The 20,026-nt window shown below is 41.7% G+C and overlaps 1 protein-coding gene across 4 annotated transcripts in view; it reads left to right on the forward strand.

Annotated features, from left to right (window-relative positions):
• Positions 1-310: 310 nt before the first annotated feature.
• The window catches only part of SLC39A5 (solute carrier family 39 member 5), a 104,433-nt gene continuing 84,717 nt past the window's right edge, over positions 311-20,026 (forward strand). For 2 of the 4 annotated variants that reach the window (XM_075850185.1, XM_075850186.1), the window contains exon 1: positions 311-530. The gene's annotated coding sequence lies outside the window, so the exon portion shown is untranslated. Of the gene's footprint in view, positions 531-595; positions 634-3,351; positions 3,440-20,026 lie in introns of those variants that run through there. The other 2 variants (XM_075850188.1, XM_075850187.1) reach the window with 2 other exon arrangements.

Below are 20,026 nucleotides of genomic sequence, written 5' to 3' on the forward strand. Positions count from 1 at the left end.
TTTAGCACATGAGAAAGGGAATGTGATCAATCAAACTGTGTAGGAATCATTTGTATAGTTTAGAAAAGAAAAAACTTTTGTTTCTTACAAAAAAAGAAAACAACTTATTCCACGTTCTTACCTCAACTTTTATACACATCTTTTGTCAAATCAGGCTGCATGTATCATTTGCATGTTTGCTATTAAGAAAGCAGACATGGTTATTGCCACTGAAGACCTTTGTACCCAGTAAAAGTCGCGCTTTACTTTTAGCTAGAGAGTCCATGAGCTTTTCTAAGGCCGGAAGGAATCTCATTCTCCAGCATGTGGCAGCAGCGGGTCACTGCAAACCATACTGTTCTGTCTGCCATTTCATGGCAATAAGATTGACCCTTTGAAATTTGGACGTTTCTTCCCACCTCCACATGAGAAGATTCCAGGTAACGTCAGGTGGACACTACCCCTCAACTCTTCATAATCGATTATTACTTTATTGGATTTGCCTGCACAAGTAAAGAGGACTTTAGAGCAGATTTCTGCCATAACAAAAGGTACATGCTGGAAATGTTTGTTTATAGACTCATAGACTTTGATCTTAATATACGGTGTGGGACTAGCGTGGGGGCCACGCTCCATCTATACAGAACATCACGTGTATGTCCACTTTTCATTGTACGGTAAACTTTGTTGTTTTCCTGATCTCGCAGAATATATAATTAATATGGTCTAATAGGATATTTGTAAATCAAGCCATAAGGCTAGATCTAGACCTTTTTTTTTGTAGTTAGTGATTTAATCGCTCTCCATAGGAATGCTTTAGGCTAGATCTATTCATCTGACTACAAACAATCGCTGCGATGTCGCTGTGAAAAATCGCTGTTCATAGGAATGCATTGGGTAGCTTGAAAATCTCTTCAAAATTGTCAACTGATTTGCTAACTTTTTTATTTATTTATTTTTATTTTGTTTTTTATCGCTACATGCTGGGATTTTACAGCCACACACTTCTCTGGAGCGATTTTGTAGAGATTTTCAATTTACTCAATGCATTCCTATGGACAGTGATTTATCACCGCAATTTTCTAATTTTATTGGGTAGTGAGACAAATATCCCTAGCCTAATGCATTCCTATGGACAGTGAATAAATCGCTCACTACAAAAAAAAGCATGGTTCTAGCCCCAGCCTGAAGCTTTTAGAAATATGGCCTATATTTAAATGGCCATGTTAGATTATACTTTTGCATAACTGACATTACTCATGGTTTATATGTATCACATCGTGGGATGGCCATTCTACTTTTTTCAGCTGAAAAGGCCCCAGGCATAGATTTTATGGGTAAGGATACGGGTCGAAAATAGTTTACTACAATTTTTCTTAAATATGACATAACGATTATTATTTCTAAGTCTTAGTTTATAAATGTCCTCATGCACATGTTGCGGAATTTGGTTTAGAAAATCAGCCTCCAAAACTGCAAGTAATGCAGGTAAAATCTGCACCTAATGATGCGTTTTTTTGTTACGGTTTTTACAGTTTGATGCGGAAATAGGTTTTTATGCTGCAGATTTTGGTACATTTTCTTTACAACTAGTCAGATACAATTCGCAAACGGAAACGCAAGATAAATTGACATGCTGCAGATTTAAAAATACGCACCACAGGTCAATTTACACGCAGAAAAAAAATCTGCAATGTGTAGATGAGATTTCTAAGACACTTCCAGTATTTATATGTAGTGCATATTTATTTATATTTAGCGGTTTAGGTTACATTAGTGTTCGCAGTGTGCGGTCGCCATTTTTTTGTCTGCTGTATATTTGCAGTCACAGGTGTTCTTGCACCTGTATACACGTTTTGTATCATTTTGTTGGAATGTGCTGTTCAAATTTTTGTTGTGTTTATGTGATCCATATATGTGGGGTTAGTGACTGCCTCCAGTTTTGTTTTTGCTCTCCTCCCATTCTGGCCTGGGTGATTTTAATTCGTTTAATGATGGTTCCTACCATCCCCAGGTATATATGTAGGCTTAGTCCCAGTTCTGGGTGTATGTGCAGAGTAGGTCCCCACCTTACAGAGGTCGCCTTGTTGTGGCAGGTGGGCAAACACTTTGATCAAAATGTGCACTAAGAACCTCCCTATTATAAGTAGATTTAGCAGTAATGCATATTTATTTATATAAGGAGGCTTAGGTTACATTAGTGTTCGCAGTGTGCGGTCGCCATTTTTTTGTCTTTTGACTTCCAGTATTTATGTCAGTATTTTGTATCAGTATTTGTGAGCCAAAACCAGGAGTGGGTCCAAAATACGGAAAAGGTGCAAATCTTTCATTATTCTTTTTCTCTGTGTAGATTCCATTCCTGGTTACAAATACTGATGCAAAATACTGAATGAAATACTGGAATGTAAAATAGGCCTTGGTGTGTACTTAAATGAGTTGTTGTTTTTTGTTTTTTAAATTTATTTGCAAAAATGCTGCTTTTCTTAAAAAAATAAAAACAAATAGATGTTGACGTTTTTGACATGATTATGAAAATTGTGGCAAAAAACATTCTGGTGTTCTATAAAAACGTCTTCCTTTGAGCAATGTTTGCAGCGCATGACTGTTTCTACTACAAAGGCTATGTTCACATCTGCATCGGAGGCTCGCATTAGGGGCCTCTGTCGCAGATCTGGCAAGGTTTACCGGAGACGAAAAGCCAACGGAACCCATTAAAGTCGGTGGGTTCCATCGGGAACCGTGAGTATCAGGGGTGCAAGGGAACCGTTGGTTTTGTTATTCCCTTGTTCTGCTCCTCTGACGGACTAAAAAGCACCGCTAAACACACCTATTTTTGAAAGTCTGGGTCTCTATTTTTTTTATAGTGTAACTTTTCAATTTTAACTACAGCTGCAGTCCTCTGTCTTTAGCAGTAGTCCCTGAGATCTAAGCTTGGTTAATGAGGTTCAGTATTAGCTGTATTAGAAACTTAGAACACATATAGGGATCAGATAACTAAGACATTCATGTCAAAGTACACAACCAAGTATTTTCTGTTTTTTAGGTGTACCTGATGTTTCCTAATTTCCCTTTCCTTACTTCCTATCACTGAGGCTTCCTATTTATAGTATGCAGAGAGAACCGTACTCGGCCAGCCATCCAGCCAAATTGTATATAGTGCTGTTCAAATGTTGTTGGTATGAAGTACAATTTATAGTATTTCCAGTAATGGAATGGGCTAAAACTGGAGGACATTTTGATGAAAGAATTAAATATTAACTTTCCTCTGTAAGTAAGAGTGAGAATACTTGTCCTTTCCCCATCCCCCACCCAAGTCTAAATCTGTATTCCAATGGCCAAGTGTAGGAGTGGAAAAACAAACAGCACAGGCCTACACAGCTTTAATGTGGGCTAAATTGGGATATGTAGAAACCTTGTGTGCAACCAAGAGCATCAACACCAAGTACAGTAGTCACAACTGGTAAGTGGGACAACATTTATGCATGGATAGCTTTTTTTTATACCAGCGGAAGTATGTTATTTCCTGATATATTCCATAGTTTCACATTTATCATTGTTTAGTGTTTATGTAAGGATGGGCTTAATCCATAGTTGGTAGAATATTTGAAAAAAAAATCAAAAAAATAAATCCAGTAGGCTTCTGTGGGGCAAACATATTGCAAAAGATTGTTTTGTCGCAATACGTTTTGACATTTGGATACTTTTTTTTTTACAGTACTGATAAGCATTCGCGGCTACACTTTTCAGAACAACAAAACCCACAAAAGAGTGAACATTTAAACTATTTTTATTCATTTTTAATAAGTTAATAGCAAACGTGTGTGGCCTGATTAATTTTTTAGTATGCTAGGCTGTTACCTATTATTTAATGCTTATTATTAGTATGTGAACAGAAAAACATTGTATATTAATATAGTGAAATATGTTTCATGTTATATAATTGTTTTCTCTGTATTAGACGTTAGTAGAGAACTTATTGGAGTCTGTGACTAATGTTATGTATCATATAGGGCAACTCGTTCGCTGATGGATTAGCTCACGGATTAGAATCCTACCAGACAAACAGCTGTATGAAGTTTGTATGTCTTCCCAGAGTTTACATAGGTTTCTTCCAGGTACTCCAGTATTCTCCTAAACCCCAAAAACATGGCAATAGGCAATTGCCAGGCTGTAAATATAAAAACAATTATAGTGTGTATAGCGTATAGCGTGTGTGTGTGTGTGTGTATAGCGTATAGATAGAGATATACAGTATGTGTGTGTGTGTGTGTGTATATGTATATATATATATATATATATATATATATACACACTATAAGAAATACAATATATATATATATCCAGGTTACAGAAAGAGCAAATTCTAATTCTCATGTGTAGATTTTTTTTTTAATGCTGACATAAAGGAATAACGCGGCCTGGCGACAATAGCTAGTAGCTTAAAGCTTACCTAGCTTTTTAGGTGATTTTTCAGAATAAGCTGGTATATGTGTGTACATGAGGAATAACACTATTTCTGGCCAATACATGACTTGTGTTCTGCATTATTTACCAGTTTTCCCCTCTGCAGGCTTCTCCGTTGTGTCAAAGCTAGTGGGCGGAGCCTAACTGCTATCATGTCTTCTATAGACAGCACACATAGAAGAGGAGAATCCTGCTCTCCTAGTGCTTATATAGAAGCTGTAGCAGCATGGAGGGGATTATACAGCATAAATGAGAAATGTAGCAGAGAATCCAGTTCTGGGGTGACATAGAAACCTTACCAGGATGTCTGTGTCTTTCTCACTCTGCTCCTGCTTCCTCTCACTGCTCCCCCACCCCTCTCCATAGACTTATATTCAGCATGTCTATGTCTCTCTGTCTGCTCCTACTTTATCTGCTCCCTTCTCCATATAATTCTATAGGCAGGCAGCGAACAAACACACCCCACCTTCTGCAGCCCGTAAATTCGGCTCTGTAACCAGGGATGGACTTTGCTCCACAAAGTGGGTGGACAACACATTACAGGAAGGGAGACACCTAGTGGTAGTAACTTCACACATAATTTGCATGGATAAAGCAACTACATTTTTGTAAATGTAAAGTAAATTACAAAGTTTATATCAGGTATACTATTAAATTAGCATAAGTTGTTGGAAAAGTTAGTGTCCATTTAAGGGCTCAAGTACAGAGTTGAAATAGGGCCTCCATAGAGGTGCATGAGCCCTCTACTGTACCTCTGTATATCTCTGAATTCCTCCAGAGGCATACAGAGTTTTTTTTCTGTTGGATTCTGAATTAATTGGACAATTTTTTAGCCATGTTCCACAATATCTCCCCACACACGCAGTTCAACAGAGCCTTTATAGCTCCGCACTAAAGGACAACCCCTTTTTAAAGCCTTGTAGGAGTGATTAGATAGAGGGCAGGGGATGCTGGTTAGGTACAGTTCTCTTGTGTCTGGGAGAACCACTCTGCTTTGCAGAAATACAATACAGAACTACAGTTCTTGCAATGTGTGGTAAAAACAGATGGGTGACAGATCCTCTTTAACCAGTTCAGGACCGGGCTATTTTGATCCTTCAGGACCACACACCGTTTAGCCATTTTTAGCACGAGTTAGTTAAATGGCTATAACTTTTTTATTTGTTGGGCTCGCGACGTGATTTTTGCGTTGTTTTTTTCCATAGACAATGCAGGTTTATTTTTTTATCATTTTTATACACATCCTTTATGCTATTTTAGAATTTTTAGGTTTAAAGTTTGAAAATAATAGTAAAAAAATAAGCTTTTTTACGTTTCAGCTATTTTTTTTTGGTAATAACATAGTTTTACCCTAAAATAGACGTTTTATTTGTGATCGTCATTTGTGATCTAAATTTTAATATGTTACATGTCTATATTAGGGTAATGGGCTCAGGGCTAGCGTTACGACAATGATTGGCGTGGGGGAACGTTTTTTTTGGGGTGGGTATTTTATGTGTATTTATTATAAATTTTTTTGCACTTTACTTTACTTTTATTTTTTTATTACTCCGTGGAACTACTGTCCCGTACTGAAAACATGATTACAGTATGGGACAGTTGTCCCGCAGCGAGGCAAGGACTCCTAGCGTCGTACGTAACTATGATGTTAGGAGTCCGGCTCTCTGCAGTGTGTTCGGTCCGGGACTTGCGGCCAAAATACGTTCTGTCCTTTACGGACCGAACATGCTCGTGTGAATCCAACCTTACAGGGGAAATCAGCCCTCTTATAGTGACAATCGGGCTAAGACCCGGCAGCACTTCCACCAACGGCACCTGGTGATCATGTGACCAGTCACATGATCACCGGGAACAATAGAGGCAGCAGCGCGGGCGCTGCCTCTATTCCCATACACAGAGCTCATTGAGCGCTGTGTAAAAGAGATCGGAGCAGACAGAAGCAGCGAAAGCTGCTTCTATCTTCTCCTCAGGGTCCCCGGCTGTCACTGACTGACGGAGACCCGACATTCAGCTGCCCGATCGCTCGGGCAGCAAGTTAAACCCTGCGCCGTAAATAGTCTATGGTGCGGGTTTTAAGGAACCTGACCGCTGGCCTTAAATACGCATCTGGCAGTCGGGAACCAGTAAAGACACCGCAGCAAAGGAGACTTGTGATTTATACAAAAAGGTCTTCCACCGCACAGTTAGGCCTCTTCCACATGGCAGTATTATGAATCAGTATTTGATATATTTTGGAAGTAGGGAGAAAGGAAAAGAGTTGTGGTTCCTATTGAAAATTGAAAAAAATAATAAATTTTATTAATATATTTAATTTGAATGGTTAACCATATAAAAACACCATTCAAAAATGACTTTTCTCTGCTTTAGAGATAATTTTGAGCCTCGGGACAGATACTAGAAATTGATCTACCTGTCACTTACACACCTCCATAATTAAAACAATCCCATTGGCTCCCTTGACTGTCAATCAATACACATGATATTTAAGGGCGCCAGAATCGGCGGGTCACACCCCAAGAGGAAGCCGGAATGCCGGCGAAACGCGCGTCGGGTGTCCAGTCATATTAATGAACTCAATGTATAAGGTCTTAGCCTAATTCAATGCTGCTACCAACAACAATTTAAGAACTATAAGTCTGCAAAGACTCACTTATAAAAGCACTGCTCCCTGTAGGAGAGCGGGACGTGAATTAAGAATTTTTGAATTTTGACAAGCGCTGCAGGTTGAATCCCTGACAGCGCGTACAAAGACAGCTGACTTGCAGAGCAAGTTAATCAGACCACCAGTAATGCTGCCACTGATGGCCTTTTCTGTAAAAACTGAGATATAAGGAAATAAAGAAGCAAATAGCTTTCTAAGAAAGCACACTATCAAGCGTAATCCTAACTGAAAATACAATGCTTATAAAACATGAGGATATATAAAAGTGGCCTGGTCAGAACATAGCACGTCGATATATATAAGCAGCCTGTTATATAATTGTAATCTGCTGCTGTTTGCTTCTTTTCACAGAAAACAGACAGCAATTAGTCCATAATAAAAGAGAAACAAGCGGCTAAATTTGCTGCTGATCCCAATACAGAGGATCGTTATTGCAAGCTCTATATAACACACAAGCTAACCAGCTCAAATACCGCATAGTGCCACTGTGAATAGCCTCTTACAAATTCAAGGAGGGAACTAAATTAGAGCACACTACAATCATAGCATTCTCTATTTGCTCACTCATACAAGCTACCGCACTGTTACTACTTCTGTCAGAGGAAGCCAGCGTGTTATAACAAAATGTGGACTGCTGAAAAATTGTATGATAGACAACAATACCTTTAAAATAAATAATAAAAATTAAAATTCAATACCAACATTGACTGTTGCAAATTATCCTAAAAATACGAATCAACAGCTAACACTGATATATGCAACAAATTGCAATCTGCTGCTGTTTGCTGGTTTACAGAAAGCAGACAGCAATAGCAGGTTTATAACAATCAGTGCAAAGCACAAAAGAAATAGATAAAGTACGTGTTGCACAGCAATTGAATTGATACAAAGTCTATTTACAAATAGAAAACATTACAAATGTCAGTGCATACAAAACTGATACAATGTTTAATGATTGACAGCTAACACTGATTCACACAGAGCATACAATATGCCTAAGGGATCGAATTTATACTTACCTCAGCTATTAACCAAGTCTAACTATATTGTTGTATGATAGTAGCATAAAAGACAAATTCTGTTCTTTAAGTGCAGAACAAGGGGTCCTCTGCACTGCTGAATAATTGACCTACATTGAGAAATAAACATTTTAGGAATATTTTAAATTAAATATATTAATAAAATTTATTATTTTTTTCAATTTTCAATAGGAACCACAACCCTTTTCCTTTCTCCCTACTTCCAAAATATATTAATTACATTATTTGGTGGTGTACACCTTGTGGTTCCCCATAACTCACTTTGTATATATAAATAAGTGAGGGTATCAGCAAAATCTATATTTTGCATCAGTATTTGGAAGCCAAACCAAAATAAACAGAAAAACTATAATGAAAAGATTTGTTCCTCTTGAGTGTTTTGGACCCACTCCTGGTTTTGGCTTCCAAATACTGATGCGAAATACTAACCAAAATACTGCCGTATGAAAGAGACAATAATTCTCAACATTATTTCAGTAAACTTTTCACCTTAACCCTTTAACGACATGCCACATACATGTACGTGGCAGCCGTTAAGGGGAAGTATGGAGCGGGCTCATGGAAGCATGTTCCACACTTAGCGTATGATGGCTGTGTAATACAGCCGACACCTCACTGCAACGGGCGGAATCAAAGATCACTTTGATTCCGCCCATTTAACCCTTTAAATGTTGTTAGAATCAGAGGGGTGGCCCCCTCCGATGTGCCATCGCCCACCCCCCCATGACGCGATCACGTGGTGCCGCCGAGTCTGGCATCTTTGTACTTCTTTGAAACCCTGCCTCTGGCAGGGCTTCAAAGGAGACTGTCAGTACAGCGATATACTGCAATACATTTATATTGCAGTATATCATGTAGCGATCCAATGATCGCTGGTTCAAGTCCCCTAGGGGGACTAAAAAAAAAGTAGAAAACAGTTAAATAAAGTTACTTTTAATGTTCAAAAAAAATAAATATAAAAAGTAAAAAAAAACAACACTTTTTCTCATTCTTTCCCTAAATCATTGTAAATAATTTTGAAAGTTAACATAACTGGTATGGCTGCGTCTGCAAAAGTCCGAAATATCAGAAAATAACATTGTTTAACCTGCTCGGTGAATGGCGTAAAAAAAAATAAAAAATAGAGCTAGGCACTTTAGCTCTTAAAAAAATGGAATTAAAAATGATCAAAAAATGGTATCAATAAAAACTACAGCTTGCGCCACTAAAAATAAGCCCTCACATCGCTCAATTGACGGAAAAATAAAAAAGTTATGGCTCTCAGAATAGGGAGACACAAAATTATAATTTTTTTAGCAAATATTTTTTTTTTTATATATAGAAGTGGTAAAACATAAAAAAACATGAATTTGGTATCACCATAACCCTATCAACCCGTAGAATAATATGAACACGTAGTTTTTACCTCCTGTTGGACGTAGTAAAAAACAACCCCCCCCCCCCCAAAATTGCCTAATCGCTATTTTTATGTCAGTTTCACCCACATGTTTTTTTTCAGCTTCCCAGTACATTGTGCAGTACAATAAATGGTGCCATGAAAAACTACAACTTGCCCCACAAAAAACAAGCCCTCATATGGCTATGTCAACGAAGAAATTAAAAATGTAAAAGTTATGACTTTTGGAAGGCGGAAAGGAAAAAAGATTGGCCGTGTCATTAACGGATCAAAGGGAACCTGTCAGCAGTTTTGAGTCCTCAGAACTGCTGACAGTCTATAAACAGGTTGGGAAGTGTAGTGTAACCAAATCTTCATTTTCATTTCCTCTATGTCGTCTTCACAAGTGCCACTCTATTCTGTGAGTGATGGCTCTAGCGGTCTCCTGATTGGATTCTAGAGCCATTACACTGGTTTTTGCTTGTGGCGTTTTTGTTGCATTTTTGTGGTCAGTGGTGTTTTTCTCCAAACGCAACATTCTCTGTACAAAATGACCCATAACTGTTTTATTTTTCCATTGATGTATCTGTGTGAGGGCTTGTGTTTCGATATGGGTTTTAGTTTTCATTGGTACCATTTTTTTGTTATCTATATTCTACGGGTCATTACGATTGCAACAATACAAAATATTTTTAAACAAAAAAAGGATCAAATGTGTTGTTTTTTTTTGGGTGAGACTTTATATTATTTTTTTTTGTTTGTCCCCCATGGGACATGAAGCAACAATCTGTAAAGCTTTGAAATACATAGTCTTCCAAAGCATTATTGCCAATTAGGATTACACTAACAGGCAACCTATACCTAATAGGCGCAAAACTATGGCAGACCTTAGGGCCTTTGTTAGGCCCTCGGCTGCCATTGTAACCCATCGGTGCCCCGCCTCGTGGGGCACTGATGGGCTGACGGAGGGAGCCCCTTTCCTCTGTCATACACCTTAGGCCAGATTTACACGAACGTGGGGAAACTCGGACATGAAAAATGACTTGAGTCTATGGAGGGATCCGTGAAAACGGAACAAAATAGGACGTGTTCTATTTTTCAATGGACCCTTCACACGGTCCGTTGAAACAACGGCACTATGAACGGCCCCATTGAAATACATGCGTCCGTGTGGTGGCCATTGTTTTAACGGCCGTCACACGGACGTACTCTACTTTCGTCTGAATTCGGGTTAACCGGGTTAAATGGTCAGGGTTGTAGTTATCTCAGATTCTGGCCATAACTTCGAGCAGACTGTAAATCACTGCCGGGCTCAGCTCCTGTGTCCGTGTGATTACCATGACTTGCATGTATGGCATGGTGCTTTATACAAGGCATTCCATGATGTGCACATATGTCATGGTACAATAAAGGGTTAAGATTGCATCACACAGTTGCTGCAGATTTGTCAGATGCCTATCTAGGCTGATAGTCTCCAGTTACACTATCTGACCAAAAGTATGTGAACACTCCTCCTGATTACTGGGTTCAGGTGTTTCAGTCACACCTATTCCACACGGCCATGTAATGTTCGTACTGAAGAGTTCAGTGACTTTAAACGTGGCAAAAGTGGCATCCTGTGACAGTGCTACAAGTCAGATTGTTAAATTTCTGATTTGTTATATCTGCAGCATTTAAAGTGAACCTTTCACCTCCCCATACATGTGCAGCTGAGTTCAGCATGTAATGGGGAGGGCTGCACAAACCCTGGGACACTGTCAAAAAACAAAATTCTACTTCCCTCCGTTATTTAGATATCGGTGCCGTTATATTTGGCACCCAATATTTAATTAACCCCCTGAACTGTCAACGGGGCGTGTACTGGCAAGGGGACGTTACTATGGCTGTGACACTGTCCAATCAGATATGGACAGTGTCACAGCAAGAGCGAGGAGAGAGAGTGTGCGCCGAACTGGCAAGGGGGCATGTCACTGCTACAGACAGTGTAAGAGCTGTGGGGAGGAGAGTGCGCATGCGCGCTCTCATTGATTCAGCTCTTGTGAGAGATCAGTCCTGTACTTTGTCTGCCGAACTGGCAAGGGGGCGTGTCACTGCTACGGACAGTGTAAGAGCTGGGGACACGCCCCCTTGCTAGTTAGGCATACAATACAAGACTGATCTCTCGCAAGAGCGCGCTCTCCTCTCCACAGCTCTTACACTGTCCGTAGCAGTAACACGCTCCCTTGCCAGTTCGGCAGAAGACTAATCTTGAAAGCTGAAGAGTGAGAGTGAGAGGGTGTGCACGCGCACACTCTCTCTCCTCATTCTTGCTGTAACACTGTCCATATCTAATTGGACAGTGTCACAGCCATAGTAACACGCCCCCTTGCTAGTACACGCCCCATTGACAGTTCAGGGGGTTATTTAAATATCATGCACCAAATATAATGGCACCGATATCTAAATAATGGAGGGAGGTAGAAAAAAAAAAGTAAAGTGCCCCAGGGTTTATGCAGCCCTCCCCATTACATGCTGCACTCAGCTGCACATGTATGGGGAGGTGAAAGGTTCTTTTTAACTGTAAGTACTATTGTTGTGGAAGCGCTTAGGAGGAATAGCAGCTCAGCCACGAAGCGGTAGACCACCCAAACTCACAGAGCAGGGCCACTGAGTACTGAACTGCATGGCATGTAAAAATCACAAATCCACTGTTTCATCACTTTCTACAAAGTGTCCAACTGCCTTTGGAGGTTGCGCACAAGGATAATATTACCATTTGCAATGCCAAGCATTGGCTGGGGTGGTGCAAAGCACACCACCATCTGGCAGTCGATGGATAAATCTAGGTTTAGGGGATGCTAGGAGAACTTGCACCACACATTTCAGGATATGTTGAGACATGAGTAAGGCCTTATTCAGACAAACGTAAATTACATCCGTGTGCTGTCCGTTGAAATAACTGACAGTACACGGAGCCATGCAAATCAATGGAGCTATTCAAACATGCATGATTTTTCATGAAGTGTGTGTCCATTGCATGTCCTATTTTGGTCTGTTTTTGTGGACACGTTGCCCATTGAAGTCAATGGGTGGGTGAAAAACACAGACGACATCTGTGTGTTGTCCGTGTTTTTCACGCACCAGTTACTAAAGAAATTATGAGAAAAAAAGGAAAACCGGTGCCACACAGGAAGCACACTTATGCCACACAAAACTGAAATGCATGAAATACGCTCCGTTTTTGTGGACGCAAAACAGACATGTTCATCTGAATAAGGCCTAAAGGTAAAGAAGGATACATTTGTAAGAATGCAGAAGGTCACAGGAAAATTATGGCTAAAGTGCTATGCCACATTTGTACGCCTGCGAGCCATGTTGGATTATGGATATAAATATTAACCCCTTCCCGACATTTGTTGTAAGTATACGTCATGGAAAGCTAGTGCTTCCTGCAATTTCTCGTAAACTTACGACAAATGGATGGCACGGGCTCAGAAGCTGAATGCGTGCTATCAGCCCCAGATGTCAGCTGTAAGTTACAGTTGACATCCTGCTAAAAGGGCGGGGACTGAAGGTAGCTCCGATCTCCGCCATTAAATGCAGAGGTCAAAAGCGACTGCTGCATTTAAGGTGTTTGTAGCCAATCGCCACCCTTGCTACGCGATCCGTGGAGTAATGGCACCTGTAGGTTTAACATTGGCCTCTTGGTCTGATGAGTACGGAAGCCTCCTAGGCCCTGCCAAAAGCTGAGCCCGCATCATTAGCAGCGGTTGTCAGCTGTATGTTACAGCTGATACCCTGCTGTAACGGGAGGGACAGAAGCTAGCTCCAATAAGTCAGGAAAGAAAAAATATGCAGACCCGAGGAGAACATTTCTTCTGTTTCAATAGGCGATTTATCAAGGCACTAAAATTAGGTTACCAGGGAAGGGCTCAAACATATCTGATGGAAGTGAGAGTGCTCATATTATACCAGGACAACACTTTCCCAGCAAAATTCCCCAAACTGCAAAGGTGCAGAGTGTGTACCAAAAGGGGGATAAGAAAGGACACCATTTATCAGTGCGACACTGGCCTGTGAAGAAAGGATTGCTTCACAGCCTAACACACATCTATGGATTATTTTATTGTTTGTTTTTACCCCATTATTATACCACCTAACTATGCCCCTGATATACTCCGCACAGATTACATATGCCACGACATTATAAACTCAAATACCAGTAATACTCGAAACAAAACTACTACCAAGCAAAATCCGCACTCCAAAAGCCAAATAGCGCATCCTCCCTTCTGAGCCCTACACTGTGCCCAAACAGCAGTTTACTTCCACATATATGGCATCTCCATACCCGGGAGAACCCTTTTAACAATTTTTTTGGGGGGTGTGTCTCCAGTAACACAAACTGGGCACAACGTATTGGGCATTGATATGGCATATCTAGGGAAAAATTGCAAATTTTACTTTGCAAAATCCGCAGCGCAATCATTTATGAAAAAGACCTGTGGGGTCAAAATGCTCACTACACCCCTTAATAAATGCCTTGAGGGGTGTAGTTTCCAAAACGGGGTAACTTCTCAATGGTTTATTTTTTTATTTCACATCAGAGCCTCTGCAATTGTGAAACAATACTTTTGCAAATCGCCAAATTTGGCCTCAATTTCGCATGGTACACTTTCACTCCTAAGCCCTGTTTAATGTCCAGGCAAAAGATTAGGGCCACATGTAGGGTGATTCTAAAACCAGGAAACAGCATAATAATTAGAGAGCTGTCTTTTCATGGTTGCACAAGCTAGGCACCACATACTGGACACTGAAATGGCATATCAATGGAAAAATTGCAACTTTCACTCTGCAACATCGAGTGCACACTAATTTCTTGAAAACACCTGCGGGGGTAAACATGCTCGCTACACCCCTAGGTAAATACCTTGGGTGTAGTTACCAAATTAGGTCACTTCTGGGGGGTTTCCACTGTTTTGGCTTCACAGGGGCTTACCAAATGCGAAATGGTGCCCAGAAACCAATCCAACAAAATCTGCACTCCAAAAACCAAATAGCGCTCCTTCCATTCTGAGCCCTGCCGTACTCGGGAGAAATTGCTTTACAAATGTTGGGCTTCTTTTTCTTTATTTGTTGATCAAATGAAAAATTTTGCACTAAAGCTACGTCTTATTGAAAAAAAATTTTATTTTATTTTGACTGCCCAATTCTAATTAAATCTATCGAACACCTGTGTGGTCAAAATGCTCACTACACCCCTAGATGAATTCCTTAAGGGGTGTAGTTTCAAAATTGGAGTAACTTTTGGGGACTTTCCACTGTACTGGTCCCCCAGGGCTTTGCAAATGCGACATGATGCCAAGAAACCAATCCAGTGAAATCTGCGCTCCAAAAGCCAGATGGAGCTGCCTCCCTTCTGAGCCCTACCGTGTGTCATCAAAGGGTCTGTGGACACACTGGGCCGTACCGTCTTGGCGGGAAGGCAGCTGGTCAAGAGGGAACAGGTGAATGTCTATAGTTGTATAGGTAACTGTGGCAGCTCAGACAGCAGCAGGGCAGGCTCGGCTGGGACTAGGTAGCAGGCGGACGTCAGGCGAGGTGAAACAGGTCAGACGTGGATGCAGCACGGCACGACTTTGGCACAGCTCCGTGCTAGACCAGGAAACGTATGGATTGCTAGGAACAGGAACTGGAAACAGGTATAGGTACTGGGACAGGGACTGGAACAGGAAACACACTAGGAGGCCAGCACATAGACAAACTAGGGAACACAACAACGCTCAGGCATAGAACTAGGGGGCTGGACCCCTCTTATAGTCCAGGGTATTCACGGGTCAAAGTTCATCCATGAACGGGATCCGGCAGAGGTGAGGGGACACAAGCGCTGGCGTCTCCTGAGAAGGAGGCTGGGGCCAGCGCTTGCCGACTCGTGGCTGCGGCTGTCAGGGGGAGGTGGGAGCTGACAGCCCGCAGCCACGGACATTACACCGTGTTCCCAAACAGCAGTTTAATACCACATATGAGGTATTTACGTACTCTGGAAACGTTGCTTTACAAATCTTGGCTGGCTTTTTCTCCTTTATTACTTGTGGAAACAGTTGTTGTTTTTTTTAACTAAGATGACATCATATTGAAAAAATAATAATTTTTCATTTTCATGTCCAAATTCTAATAAAATATATGAAACATCTGTGTGGTCAAAATAGTCACTACACCCCTTGATGAATTCCATGTGGGGCTTAGTTTCCAAAATGGGGTCTTTTTTGGGGTGTTTCCTTTGTTTTGGCACCACAAGACCTCTTCAAACCCGACAATATAATCGAATAAAAAGGAGGCCCCAAAATCCACTAGGTGCTCCTTTACTTCTGAGGTCAGTGTTTCAGTCCATTAGAACACTAGGGCCACATGAGCGATATTTCTAAAAACTGCAGAATCTGGGCAAAATCTCTTTCTGCAAAAAAATATGAAAATTTCACCTCCACTTTGCTTTAATTCCTGTGAAACGCCTAAAGGGTTAAGAAACTTTCTAAATTCTGTTTTTAATATTTTGAGAGGTGCAGTAAAATAATGTGATTTATGAGGGTTTCTAATATATAGGCCCCTTAAAGCCACTTCAGAACTGAACTGGTTGCTAAAAAAAAATAGGCTTTTGAAATGTTGAAAATGTGAGAAATTTCTGTTAAACTTCTAAGACTTGTTGAGTCCTATAAAAATAAAAGGATGTTAAAAAAAACAATGCCTACATAAAGTTGACATATGGGAAATGTTAATTAGTAACCATTTTGGTTGTTATAACTGTCTGTCTTACAAGGAGATACATTCTAAATTTAGAAAAATGCTTATTTTTTGCACATTTTCTCTAAGTTTTGGTGTTTTTCACAAATAAACTCCTGAAGGTATTGACCAAATTTTACCTCTGACATAAAGTACAATGTGTCATGAGAAAACATTCTCAGAATTATTTGGCTAGGTAAAAGCATTCCAAAGTAATTACCACATAAATTGTCACGTCAGATTTGAAAAATGAGGCTCTGTCAGGAAGGTCAAAAGTGGCTGCAGCGAGGAGGGGTTAACTTTTGCATTACCCTAGACCACCAGAGATACAAGGTTATTAACTGTTATAAGCAATGTTCCCTCTGAGGGTATGTGCACACGATATCGACCATTACGGCTGAAATTACGGAGCTTTTTTCAGGAGAAAACAGCTCCGTAATTTCAGACGTAATTGCATGTACTCGCATTTTGCGAGGCGTCATTGACGGCCGTAATTTGGAGCTGTTCTTCATTGGATTCAATGAAAAACGGCTCAAATTACGTCCAAAGAAGTGTCCTGCACTTCTTTGCCGAGGCTGTTATTTTACGCGCCGTCTTTTGACAGCGACACGTAAAATTACAGGTCGTCGGCACAGTACGTCGGCAATCCCATTCAAATGAATGCCGACATATTTGAGCCGTATTTTCAGGCGTAAATCGAGGCATAATATGCCTCGTTTACGCCTGAAAATAGGTTGTGTGAACCCAGCCTAAGTCTTGGAAGCTTCTGAGCGGAGCAGTTAGGGAGCAGGGCAAGTCTCCATTTATAGTGGGCGATCTGATTACCAAAAGTAATACCCCCAATAAACGCTAATATAGAGTACTAAATAAGAGAATAAGAAAACTTATTTAAAATTAGTTTTAATTACTTTTTTAAATACGATCCTACTACAAGTCCAGCAGTAAAATAGACAGTTATAAACACCAATTATAGGCATCAATGAAAGAATTTGTTAAGGATCTGCCAGGCACAGCTTCTGTGTCTACGCCCATAGGTAATCAGTCTGCACCTGCTTCTATGTCTGTGAGACTGACTCCATCTTCTGCCACTCAAGCTGTGCCTGGCAGATCCTTAAAGAGGCTCTGTCACCAGATTTTGCAGCCCCTATCTGCTATTGCAGCAGATAGGCGCTGCAATGTAGATTACAGTAACGTTTTTATTTTTAAAAAACGAGCATTTTTGGCCAAGTTATGACCATTTTTGTAGTTATGCAAATGAGGCTTGCAAAAGTCCAAGTGGGTGTGTTTAAAAGTAAAAGTCCAAGTGGGCGTGTATTAGGTGCGTACATCGGGGCGTTTTTAATACTTTTACTAGCTGGGCGCTCTGATGAGAAGTATCATCCACTTCTCTTCAGAACGCCCAGCTTCTGCCAGTGCACAGACACAGCGTGTTCTCGAGAGATCACGCTGTGACGTCACTCACAGGTCCTGCATCGTGTCAGACGAGCGAGGACACCGGCACCAGAGGCTACAGTTGATTCTGCAGCAGCATCTGCGTTTGCAGGTAAGTAGCTACATCGACTTACCTGCTAACGCCGATGCTGCTGCAGAATCAACTGAAGCCTCTGGTGCCGGTGTCCTCGCTCGTCTGACACGATGCAGGACCTGTGAGTGACGTCACAGCATGATCTCTCGAACACGCTGTGTCTGTGCACTGGCAGAAGCTGGGCGTTCTGAAGAGAAGTGGATGATACTTCTCATCAGAGCGCCCAGCTAGTAAAAGTATTAAAAACGCCCCGATGTACGCACCTAATACACGCCCACTTGGACTTTTACTTTTAAACACACCCACTTGGACTTTTGCAAGCCTCATTTGCATAACTACAAAAATGGTCATAACTTGGCCAAAAATGCTCGTTTTTTAAAAATAAAAACGTTACTGTTATCTACATTGCAGCGCCTATCTGCTGCAATAGCAGATAGGGGTTGCAAAATCTGGTGACAGAGCCTCTTTAACAGAATCCCTCTCTTACACCACTGTCCCTATAGATAGAGCCACACAGACCCCCTGTAGATAGCATCACACACAGCCCCCTGCAGACAGCATCACACACAGCCCCCTGCAGACAGCATCACACACAGCCCCCTGCAGACAGCATCACACACAGCCCCCTGTAGACAGCATCACACACAGCCCCCTGTAGACAGCATCACACACAGCCCCCTGTAGACAGCATCACACACAGCCCCCTGTAGACAGCATCACACACAGCCCCCTGTAGACAGCATCACACACAGCCCCCTGTAGACCGCATCACACACATCCCCCTGTAGACAGCATCACACACATCCCCCTGAAGACAGCATCATACACACCCCTGTAGATATAGCGCCACACACTGCCCCCTGTAGATAGCGCCACACACAGCCCCCTGTAGAGAGCGCAACACACAGCACACCGTAGAGAGTGCCACCACCCCATGTAGACAGCATCATACAAACCCCCCTGTAGATAGCGCCACACAGACCCCCCTGTAGATAGCACTACACTCACCCCCTGTAGATAGTGCCTCACAGCCCCCCTTGTATATACTGCCACACAGCCCCTTATATATACACTGCCAGACTGCCCCCTTGTATATACTGACACGCAGCCCCCCTTGGATATACTGCCACACAGCTCCCCTCTCTTGTACATAGTGCCAGACAGCTCCCCCATGTATATAGTGCCACACAACAACCCTTGTATATAGTGCCACACAGCTCCCCCCTCCACTTGTATATAGTGTCACACAGCTCCCCCTCCCCTTGTGTATATAGTGCCACACAGCTTCCCCCGTGTATATAATGCTACGTGGCCTGCAGCCTATAGTATTCATTTGTATCTGCGTCCTCAGGACACAGATACAAGTGAATGTGGCTGTTGCCAGCATTGGGCCCCCTCCGATGCTAGCCACGCCACTGCATCCCCCCGTGTCAGTGCGCAGGCCTTAAAAATTTGTGAGCGGGGGACCGTGGAAAATGTGCGCTAGCGCTACCGCTCACCTTATAGGGAACACTGGTTATAAGTATATAAAGGTACCGTATTTTTCGGACTATAAAACACAATTTTTTTGCTGCGCCGGGCCTCCTGACTGCTTCATTACTTAACCCCTTCCTGACCTATGACGTGCCGGCACATCATGGAGGGGGGGGGGGGGTGTATGAAGCGGGCTCACGCTCAATAAACTGCAGCTGTCAGTTGTGTTTTACAGCTGACACGCTGCTTTAACGGCCAGGAATAGCAATTTCGCTGTTCCTGGCCGTTTAAAGGGGTTGTGCCAGGAACAGCAGCATCGGCGTTAGCAGGTAAGTCGATGTAGCTACTTACCTGCAAACGCAGATGCTGCTGTAGAATCAACTGTAGCCTCTGGTGCCGGTGTCCTCGCTCGTCTGACACGATGCAGGACCTGTGAGTGACGTCACAGCGTGATCTCTCGAGAACACGCTGTGTCTGTGCACTGGCAGAAGCTGGGCGTTCTGAAGAGAAGTGGATGATACTTCTCATCAGAGCGCCCAGCTAGTAAAAGTATTAAAAACGCCCCGATGTACGCACCTAATACACACCCACTTGGACTTTTGCAAGCCTCATTTGCATAACTACAAAAATGGTCATAACTTGGCCAAAAATGCTCGTTTTTTAAAAATAAAAACGTTACTGTAATCTACATTGCAGCGCCTATCTGCTGCAATAGCAGATAGGGGTTGCAAAATCTGGTGACAGAGCCTCTT

The sequence above is a fragment of the Rhinoderma darwinii genome, chromosome 2 (assembly GCF_050947455.1).
Source record: "Rhinoderma darwinii isolate aRhiDar2 chromosome 2, aRhiDar2.hap1, whole genome shotgun sequence".
Taxonomy (NCBI): Eukaryota; Metazoa; Chordata; class Amphibia; order Anura; family Rhinodermatidae; genus Rhinoderma; species Rhinoderma darwinii.